General features: G+C 44.1%; 1 protein-coding gene across 2 annotated transcripts in view; it reads right to left on the reverse strand.

Moving 5' to 3' along the window:
* The window catches only part of LOC146035897 (plastin-3), a 109,434-nt gene extending 100,754 nt beyond the window's left edge, over positions 1-8,680 (reverse strand). For both annotated transcript variants that reach the window (XM_083159595.1, XM_083159594.1), the window contains exon 1: positions 8,520-8,680. The gene's annotated coding sequence lies outside the window, so the exon portion shown is untranslated. The remainder of the gene's footprint in view (positions 1-8,519) is intronic.
* Between the last annotated feature and the right edge of the window lie 1,665 nt (positions 8,681-10,345).

Raw genomic sequence — 10,345 nt, forward strand, 5'->3', positions numbered from 1 at the left:
GCAGACTTGGTGGTGACATCATTTGAGTTGCCTGCATCAAAAGCCTATTTAATAGGCTTTGAGCATTAAACACTTTTGCGGACATTAAACACTAATAGTAATGCCTGTGTGTACAAGACCTTTTGAATAAACAGAAGAAAACCAGATTAACGCCATTTGTACCTGAAAAACAAGTCACATGACAAGTGGCTGGGGACGGGTCTTGTGTTTTCACATGAGCCATGATCGCTTTAATAGTACAGTAACAAAAGACACCCAGACTGGAGGATCACTTCATTGTCTTCTTAGCATGACACCTTCGCCCACAGCCCAGTCTCCGTATGGCAGATGCTAAGAGCAGAGCAGCATTCAGTCACAGGAGAGATGGAGAAGTGACTACATACCTTACCTAAGAGTGTGTACACACAGTGAGACTTTTCCTTCTATTTTGACTATATAGTTCAAATCGATTTCACATCAAATGGTTTTTGCAACATTCGATATCGATGTGCGCTCCCGGCTAATGTAAATCAACTAGAAAAGTAGACTTGACAGGCAAGACTAGGTGGTATAAATGTAATGTCATAAAGCGATAGATCTTACAGTGTGTACATGACCTACAGATCGGGCCAGGCTCAGCATTGCCGCCAGACCACAGGTTTCTGGCAGATAGCGATCTGGCGGCAGGGGACAGGACATGGACATGCGAGCGCTCATTGCCGAGAACGGGGTACGCCAGTGCTCCACTCTGGTGCAGAGTGTCGCATGGTGTGATGGAAGCAGTTCCATCTGTAGCAACGCTCAGTTAAATAAGTTGTATGGAGCAGGGGGTGCCATTTTTATCAACAGTTGCTTTGTGGATGGTGTCAGATGTACAGTATTGGACACCAAACACGGCTGAAGTGATACTGGATGTATTGGGCCAGATGTATTGCGGTGAGAGTCCGGAGGCTGCATGAGATGCTGGACAAACAAAGTTTTTTAAAGGGCCGCAATTTACAAGGCAAAACCATGCCTTGTAAATGACACCCCCTTTAAAAAAACCTCTGTGTATGGCCAGCATCCCGCATGCCCACCGGTCCCGCACTGCAATCCAACTGACCCTTGGAGCAGCAGGTACAACAAACTGAAGCAGAAGGGCATAGCTAGCTTGCCCTGGTTGATAGCAGGAACAGTTTGCCAGTCATTACAACTACAAAAAAAAAGAAATCTAATAATCCCTGGTGGAACTGCAGTCTATGGAATCATTACATTTTAGACATACTTAAAAAAGGTAGACAGTAAGCACCTGAGAACGGCCATGTCTGGTTTAATTACGGTTTGCTCCGTTGCGAATTACGCCCGTGGAATCTGAGGCTGTGTAAATTCATCCACCTTATAGTTCTATAGACAAAGTGCCAGACAGTCTTATTTCTGCCTTCCTTTAGCAGCAAACAGGAAGCCCAACTCCCGTTATACACATTCCACTGGGATTATGTAACGCCCCTTACAGTACTGCGTTACCAGACAAAGATTATTGTTTAATATTTAAAATGATGTAGGCCATGCAGAGAGTGGACAATTTTTATTGGAGAAAATAAATGCTCCCTATTTATAAATAGGCCAAACGGAGCGGTAACATTTGCTGCACCTAAATTTAAAAAATATATATCCTTTGAATAGATTTATTAATATCAATAATCCTGATTTAATAGAAGAGCCTCTGTTTCAGTCTCAGTGGTATGGATGTTGCGGTTTATTATATGTAAAAATAAAATAAGTGACACGTGTGCCGCTGACCACCAAGTTACCGTTTGGGATTTGTTAGATTAAAAGGCATTTTGAACATCAAATGATCACCTTAAACCTAGAACTTTCAAAATGCCCTTAGCTCCTCCAGATTCTGTCTCCCTGGAAGCCTTGCGTGCTTCTCACTAATGTACAATTACACACAGAGAACATCAGAACAGTTTTAGCAGACAATTGTTTGTACTGGAAGCCAACTACATGACTGAAAAGCACAGACCAGAGCAATGGAAACCACAGAAGTTATGTAGAAGCCAATAAATTAAAAGTTTACTGACATATAGTTTGCTTTTTTCAGACCTCATTTTCCTGGATCCAAATACCAAATAATTGCATTGTACTAGGTCGACGCAAGCCTTAGGTCAACAATGGGAAGGACAGTCAAACGGTCGACATGTGTCACGTGTTTCTTTCCGAATTTCGACGCAAGTCGATATTGACACTGTATCAGTGTATCGCTGCGCTTACCATTCTTTTGGCATGGTGCCTCACTGCATTCGCCCTCAACACCATAGAGTACGAAATGCCGCTTGTCGGCACAATTAAAAAAAAAATATATCATAATCGACCTTCCCATTCTCGCCCTTCCGACGCTGACAACCTTAGCCATGTCATCCTTTAGTTGTCAACCTAATGTAGGTCTACCTTCAGTGTCAACAAAGCGAATGCATCCCATCTTCATTACGCAGGACAGAGTTCTAGCTGCCTGTGCATGTGTGCAAGTAGGGTCCTCTGATGTGGCCGATACCGCTTTCAGACCGCACTCTAGACCCAGGTTATTGCCGTGCTCTTGCGGCCCCAACACGGGTCAAGGTGCGGTCTGAAAAGGCCACCACGGGTCGAGCAACATGGGTGTTCAACCCTGGTAATGACCAGGGTTGAACACGGTTATGACCCGTGTCAAGTGCAGTGTGAACGGGTGCCTGGGTCGAACGACCCGTGTCCCGTTCACAGTATGGAGGATGCAGCACTGTCAGCTCCAAGTACTGCCTACTCCCAAGCCCCCGATGACACGCCGCCGCCCAGCTCCGCCCCATGTGACGTCACCGACTCGGCAATATGCCGTGTCGGAACTTTCAGACCGCATATGCCGTGTTGCTCTGGGGATGGGACCAGTGTCCTAATCCCGTAGTATGAGAAAGATTACCTTACAGAATGAGCCACCTCATTAGACAGTAGAACACTTTCAGGGGATCTCAGTCCCTTTTCTATTTGTTACTAAATGGGAAAGAAATCTCTTTAGGGTTTACAGCTTGCTGTGCCACAAAACAGGTATTACATGGAGATCATTAGTAGTTTTGCATGAGCTCCGTATCTATGGCAATAGTAGAAGACTGTCCATCTGGCTTCCAAATCTCTGAGTATGGGCGGCATCAGCTGTAGTGGGATGAAATATTGAAGTGTTGGGCCCGCCAATGGGTTAATACAGCATTGCTTCAGGGTGGCCAAGAGGCAAGGCGCATGGCATGGACATGCAGGAGGTAGGACATGACAGACCTGCTGCAGCCACCTCATATGTCCTCCTACATTGCAAGAAGGGCCAAGCCACATTGAAGAAACATAAGAAACAGGGCTGCAGGCAAAACACTTTTGGGGCAAAAGACTGGAGAATGGATAAGTGGAGGTGGTACCCATCGCAACCAATCCACTCCAACCTACTATAGCATGTCATAGATTGACGTTGAATGCCATCTAGAACGTTGATTAGTTGCTCTGAAAACCAATTCCCATCCCTTTGGAAGAGGGATACCATTTTCACTTAATTTTAACATCTGCAAAACACAAGCTTAATAAGTTTCATAAATGTAACCTACATGATAAAGATTTAAGAACACACGCCAACTAGGTTAACCAACAGTGAGTTCCGAGCTTATACCCTCATAAAGGATCATTGGCCTGTTTGTAATCCGGTCTTGTAAAATCTAGCTTTGCAAATAGCAAAATCCGAATACATGGCAGGAGGATAGATTAGTCACCTATGTGCACTAAGCAATCAGAGTTGTGCTGATAAATAATATTGTAATAATGGCTAATACAGAAAGCGGTTTGTTCTTTATATTTCATTTATAAAACACTGGGGCAGATGTATTAAGCCTTAACAACAGAAATTCAAGGGTGATAAGGAGAAATAAATGTCCAGCCAATCACCTGCTAACTGCCATGTTACAGGCTGTGTTTGAAAAAGTCAGTAAGGATGTGATTGGCTGGACGTTTATCTCTCCTTATCACCCTTGCATTTATCTCTTGTTAAGGCTTAATACATCTGCCCCATTATTACTCAATTGTTTGTCACTTTATTGCACAGATATTTCTATTGATATTGGTCAATATCAGTGAGCACAAACACGATTTGATGATGCAATCACATCATTGATCATAACTACCAACCTACGTTATGGTCAATAAATATCTAAAGCTGGTCATACACTAGAACACAGGTTTTCAATCCTGGTCCTCAGGACCCCACACAGTGCATGTTTTGCAGGTCTCCTCACAGAATCACAAGTAAAATAATTAGCTCCACCTGTGGATCTTTTTTAATGTGTCAATGAGTAATGAATGCACCGGGTGACCTGGAAATTGTGAAGTGTGTCCTTAGGACCAAGTTTGAGAACCACTGCATTAGAACGATATCAAGCCCGAATGCACAGTTTAGCAGGGTCATGTGATCGATTGTGTGCACATCGTTTGGTATTCTGGTGCAATGCATAGTTAGTGTTCATTCTAGCACTAGCAATCTGTGAAAAACCATGCAGTTCCTCTTCCCTGCCTGGGGTGTCGCTGTCTGCTGTAGTGCTTCTAACACAGTGTGGTCTGTATATCAGCACTGATATGCAAACCAGACAGTGACACCCAAGGCAGGGAACAAGAACTGCATGGGTTTTCAAAGATGGCGGGTGTTAGAATGAACACTAGAAAAACAAAATTAAGGGCCAGATGTACTAAGCTTGAAAAGTGATAAAATGGAGAGTGATAAACAGCCAGCCAATCATCTTCTACCTGTCATGTCACAGGCTGTGTTTGAAAAATAATAGGTAGGAGCTGATTGGTTGGTGGTTTATCACTCCATGTTAGCATTTTTCAAGGTTTAGTACATCTTGCCCATAAAGTGCTATTAGCTTTAGTTCCCATATTACAAATGAAGCCGTACAGTTTACCCTCAAGCAAAATGATTATGGCACATTTTAAAACCATATAAAACAAAGTGTGATTAGAGGCATTTTAAACTAAGTTATACAAGTCCCATAATCTATGATTTATCAGACAGGGTGCCGCCATGAAGATGGCATCAGTGGAAGGTCAGTACGGAGGAAGAATATTCTAAGAGCAAGAAATATTATAATAATATAAATTCTTTGCTCAGATTGCTAATTTGTAAAATAAATTATTAAATGGGCAAACGTGGTTGAAGAATAAACTGCTGCCTCCTACATAAAGGTATGGATCAATAGATAGACAGTTATGCCCCTTTCAGACCGCACATATTACTTTTATTTATTATTTTGCCTTTTTTTACCGTTTCGCAACGGTTAAATGTGCGGTGTGAAAGGTCAACAGTGAATTTACAGTTTCCAAAAAAAATAAAAAACAGTATTTGAAAACTGTTTCAGACCCGTTTTTTTTGCAGTCTGAAACAGTATTTGGGACCCAGCCAATAGTGAGCACAAGCTGGTCCCCTCTGTGCATATCGAATGAGCGGGACCCGCTAGTGCAGTGAATATTTAATGAGCGGGTCCCTGCTCCCTGCATATGGAATGAGCGGGACCATATGTGGGGACCCGCTCATTAAATATTCACTGCACTAGCGGGTCCCGCTCATTAGATATACACATTGCGGGACCTCAGTGCTCAAAATGCAGGGGTTTGCTTTCACACCGTAAAATCTGCTCAGTAAGTACAGTCTGAAAGGGGCATGAACCTGCTTTGACCCGGTATTTAAAACATTTAAAATACCGGGTCTAAGCAGGTTTTGCGTTGTGAAAGCAGCATACAGTAAGTGTTCATTCTAGCACCATGCAACTTCCAGAACCCGTGCAGTTCCTCTTGCTGTGGTGTAATAGACACCACAGCAGATCGTGACACCCCAGGCAGGGAAGAGGAACTGAACGAGTTTTTAAAGGTGCAAGGTGCTAGAATGGACACTAGACAGCATCTCTAGGTCAACAGCCAAGGGCAGCATTGTGGCAACAAGTAAAATATCAGCATGGTTTCCAGTATCCAATAAGAGCCCATGTGGATGTTAATGTATGAAAAAGCACCCCCCCCCCCCCCCCCCAACTCATGTTGACCTTTAGCTTCTGTCGAACTTTTAACCTGATCCCCTGCTACAAGCACAGGCAATTTATGAAACTGGTGCAAAGGGAAAAAGTTGATACAGAGAATCCCCATATGAAAAAGAGTCAGGTGAAGTAACAATCCAGAAAATTGTTCATCCAATTTGCAAACCTTATTGATGTTAATCAAGTGAATGATTTACAGAGGGAAAGCCTTTTTTCTGTAGTAGAAAGGATCATAAACCCACTTTAAAAAGAGCAAACAGATAGCTTTCACCCCATTCTGATTTCTTAACAGTAAAATATAGTAGAATAGCCGCACTCCTCTGCTTTGTGATATATTGGCGCCCGGTGCCTTCCCAAGCACTAGCCCGACTGGGTTGGCAAATATAACTGGAAGATTGGCGGCACTCGGACGACTTGAAATAACTGGAGACCACACAGGTTCAAGATCTTTCGAGATTTAATCTCGTCATCAGGATCCTGATGACGAGATTAAATCTCGAAAGATCTTGAACCTGTGTGGTCTCCAGTTATTTCAAGTCGTCCGAGTGCCGCCAATATTCCAGTTAACAGTAAAATATATATTTTTTCATTTAGGAAACAAAATAAAAAATTGCAGATGAATAACCTACGTTTTCTAAGTTCAGGGTACAACCCGGTTAGCAAGTGCTTTCACACTGGCCAGCCGACCTGGAATGAAGTCGGGCGAGGGGTGTCATCTGGAGGCTTGGCCGGGGCGGCGCTGGGAGATGTCAGCTCCTCCCAGCGGCGCATTTTCACTGCAGTGAACCGGATCTGGGTCACGCTGGCCCGGAATACCCGTTCACACTCACCGCATCCCGTGTTGATTCCAGAATCTACCCAGGTCAGGACCTGGGTAGAAATCCCGGAATGCTGAACACGGGATGCAGTGACCAGACCTTGTCACACTGAGCTAAATCCCAGGTTGATGCGCGTTCATGTGCAAAAACCTGGGATATTTTTGAAAGTGTGGTAAGTCTTTGCTCACTCAACTTCCTCATCACACAGCAGGGAAGTCAAGCAGTACAACCAATCAGGGTGGAGGATTGAGTATGGTGTATTCTGCAAAATATGCCACAGATCTACACATCTGGAAGTGCAGATGTTATGTGGGGAGGATGGAGTGGTATATGGGATGGGATGGTATGAGGGCATGTGGGGCTATTTTTGAAAAATTGATACGAGGTGAAATTTTGGAGCAAGTGAGGGGTACATTGGTGCAAGAATCTTTTAATGGTTTCTTTGTAATTGAAATGACGGTCTATGCATCGCCCTTTAGGAGGTTGAAGGGCCCTTGACAAAGAGGCCAATTACGGTGTAGTGCAGGAGTGGACAAACCATTTCTCGAGATCTACCAACAGTCCATGTTTTCTAGACCACCTGTGGATCTGTAGAATGCGTCAGCTTGGAATGAATGCTGCACATGTTTAAAATGTGTGTTAGTAATACCTACACCTGTATACCAGCTAGGTGGTCTGCAAAACATGAACAGTGGTTAGATCTGGAGGACCAGTTTGGCCACCCCTGGGTGTAGGGTCTTCACATCCAACAGATCATTTGTCACATGGGATGTTGGTTCTCCCAGAATATTACGATAGCAGAAGTCTGCATAACTATTATCTGCATTAACATCCTCAATATATTCTCGTTCTTTCAAAGATATTAGTACAAGCATAGAAGGTAGCCGGAGAAGGCATCTGCATCCAATGAAGGTTATATAGAGCATGTGATTAGCCTTTCAGTGCATGTCATAGCTAGCCTAGGGAGTACAACCTCATTCAAGGACAGGGTTAGGGAAAATGCCGATATATATATTATACCTACAGGGAGGTGTGTGCAAACTGCTTTACTGTTGGTCGGTAAAAAGGACATTTGGGATTTATTAATCATCAACTCCAAAGTTTCAACAAACACCAGGAACGTGTAAAGAAAAATAATGTGGGCTCCAGATCACAGCCAGAGACAAAGGGATCTTTCCCAAACTTCCCAACATTAATTGGAGCTTGTTGTAACTATTGCACAATTAATGTAACAATAATTCAGCAAGATACATACATTCCACAGTCATATGGAACCTACAAGGTATTCTTATGTAGGCAATGTGATTGCAAGGTCCACACCCTGACTGCACAGAATGAAGAGGTTAGTACTTTCATTCACTAGCATTAATTATGCAGATATAATATAAACCAATTGGCAAAGCAAGGTGATATAATAAGTGCAGTGGGCAGAAAGGTTACCAGTAATACATAGGGCAATACTGATTCTCCAAAGCTATAGGATCAATGCCAAGTACATAGGCTCAGGCTGGCAGAGAGCATCCCACAGGATGGGGCTGATAATGACTAGGCACAGTACATACAGCCATCCTATGGGGATGTGTGTGTGCGTGCTATATAGCATAGATACAGATCTAATACAATATGCCAAATATAACATTAGGTGACTGTAACTTACAGAAAGTTTCTCCTCCCTGTACAGCTTGTCCTAGGTGTCCAGATCCAGCCAGCACCCTATGTCTTTGCCTCCCCCACCGCCAGCTCAGCTCAGCTCAGCCCAGCACACAGCAGCACACTGCTCAGCCCCTGCAGTCAGACCCAGCAGCAGCAGCAGCAGCAGCAGCGCCCGCCCCCTTCTTACCGGCACTGGCTGCAGCCGACCTTCTATTCTTGGCCAGCCCGGCATTGTCATTAGCTGCTGCAGCTGTCACTCTGCCCCTGGACTGTTCATGATTGGTCTGTCCTTCTGCAGCCTCCCAGGGTGGAGAATTTTATTCTCATATTTGATGTTTGCTTTGCAGAAGTCGTTGTTATATATAGTTGTAAATAATAGTGATTGTCATTTTATTATGCTCTACCAACAGTGGCTTCCTTCTTTTGATCCATGTGATTATATGCATCATACATATATTACAATGTGTTATTGAAACAGAACACTTCCATATGCAGTGCATTATGTGTACTCTTCATACACTGGTGCATCTGCAGCCATGATATGTGTGTAGTGTATTCTGTGCAGGTGCTGCTCACAGGTTATGAATAGTGATGGACATCAGAAGCCCAACATCATATGATACTTTTGCATCCAGCATCGATTTTTTTTCAATGCGATGGTAGCTGACATCACATTAAATAAATTAGATAGAAAAAACTCCCATGATTTGCAGATGCGCAAAAAATCTCTGTTTGCACATGCCGTAGTCGACTGGGGATGGGACAGCGGGCAGAAGCATCGCAACACCATCAAATGTTTACCATTTGATGGCGGCTAACATCAGAATGCTGCCATTAAATGGTATCATGACTAGCATTGCAACAAAAACATTGATGGTTGTAAACCATCGCAATGCGATGTCCATATATATATATATATATATATATATATATATATATATATATATATATATATGGTACTCTTTACCTAGAACGGCACCCATCGCGGGCATCGCATGTACATCGCATGTCATTATAATGGCATGCGATGCGACCGATGCGATGCCCGTGATTTCACATAGAAATGCATGTTAAACTGTAAATCACGTCGGTCGCATCGCATGCGACCAAAAAATCGCATGTGATGCTACCGACGCGATTACCGCGATTTTACATAGGGAACAATGTTAAATGGCCCAATTGACCCAATTTTACATAGGGAACAATGTTAAATGGCCCACAGACCCCAAATAGCCACCCTCAAGTGTGAAATGCCCCCTCAATTGTTAACGCCACCCCACGATCAACGTCAACCCGAAGCGTGGCAAGCTCAGCGAGCCCGCGAGGGGCGGCGGTACGCGTCCTCCAACATTTTCATACCCCCACTATCCACGTCGGCGTGGAGTTGAGAATAGAAAGTGTGGCGAGCGCAGCGAGCCACCGAGCCCGAAGCGTGGCGAGCCACGCGAGGGGACGCGGATACCTGTGGAGCCCGCAAAGGGACGCGGATAGCTGTGAAGGTATCCACATCCCCTTGTGGGGCTCGCTGTGCTCGCCCAGCTTCAGGGTTCGGTGGCTCGCTGCGCTCGCCACACTGTCTATTCTCAACTCCACGCCGACGTGGATAATGGGGGTATGAAATGGTCATAGGACGCGTACCGCCGCCCCTCGCGGGCTCGCTGTGCTCGCCACGCTTCGGGTTCGCGTTGATAGTGGGGGTGGTACGGCCTCAAAAATGACATTTGGGGGCCATTGAACATGTTTGTTACTAATTTCAATGCATTTGGACGCATTTATGTTAAAAATCGCATGCGATCGCATGTGATTTAAAAAAAAATGCTTAAAAACTGC

The sequence above is a fragment of the Crinia signifera genome, chromosome 9 (genome assembly GCF_055691185.1).
Source record: "Crinia signifera chromosome 9, ASM5569118v1, whole genome shotgun sequence".
In the NCBI taxonomy this organism is placed as follows: domain Eukaryota; kingdom Metazoa; phylum Chordata; class Amphibia; order Anura; family Myobatrachidae; genus Crinia; species Crinia signifera.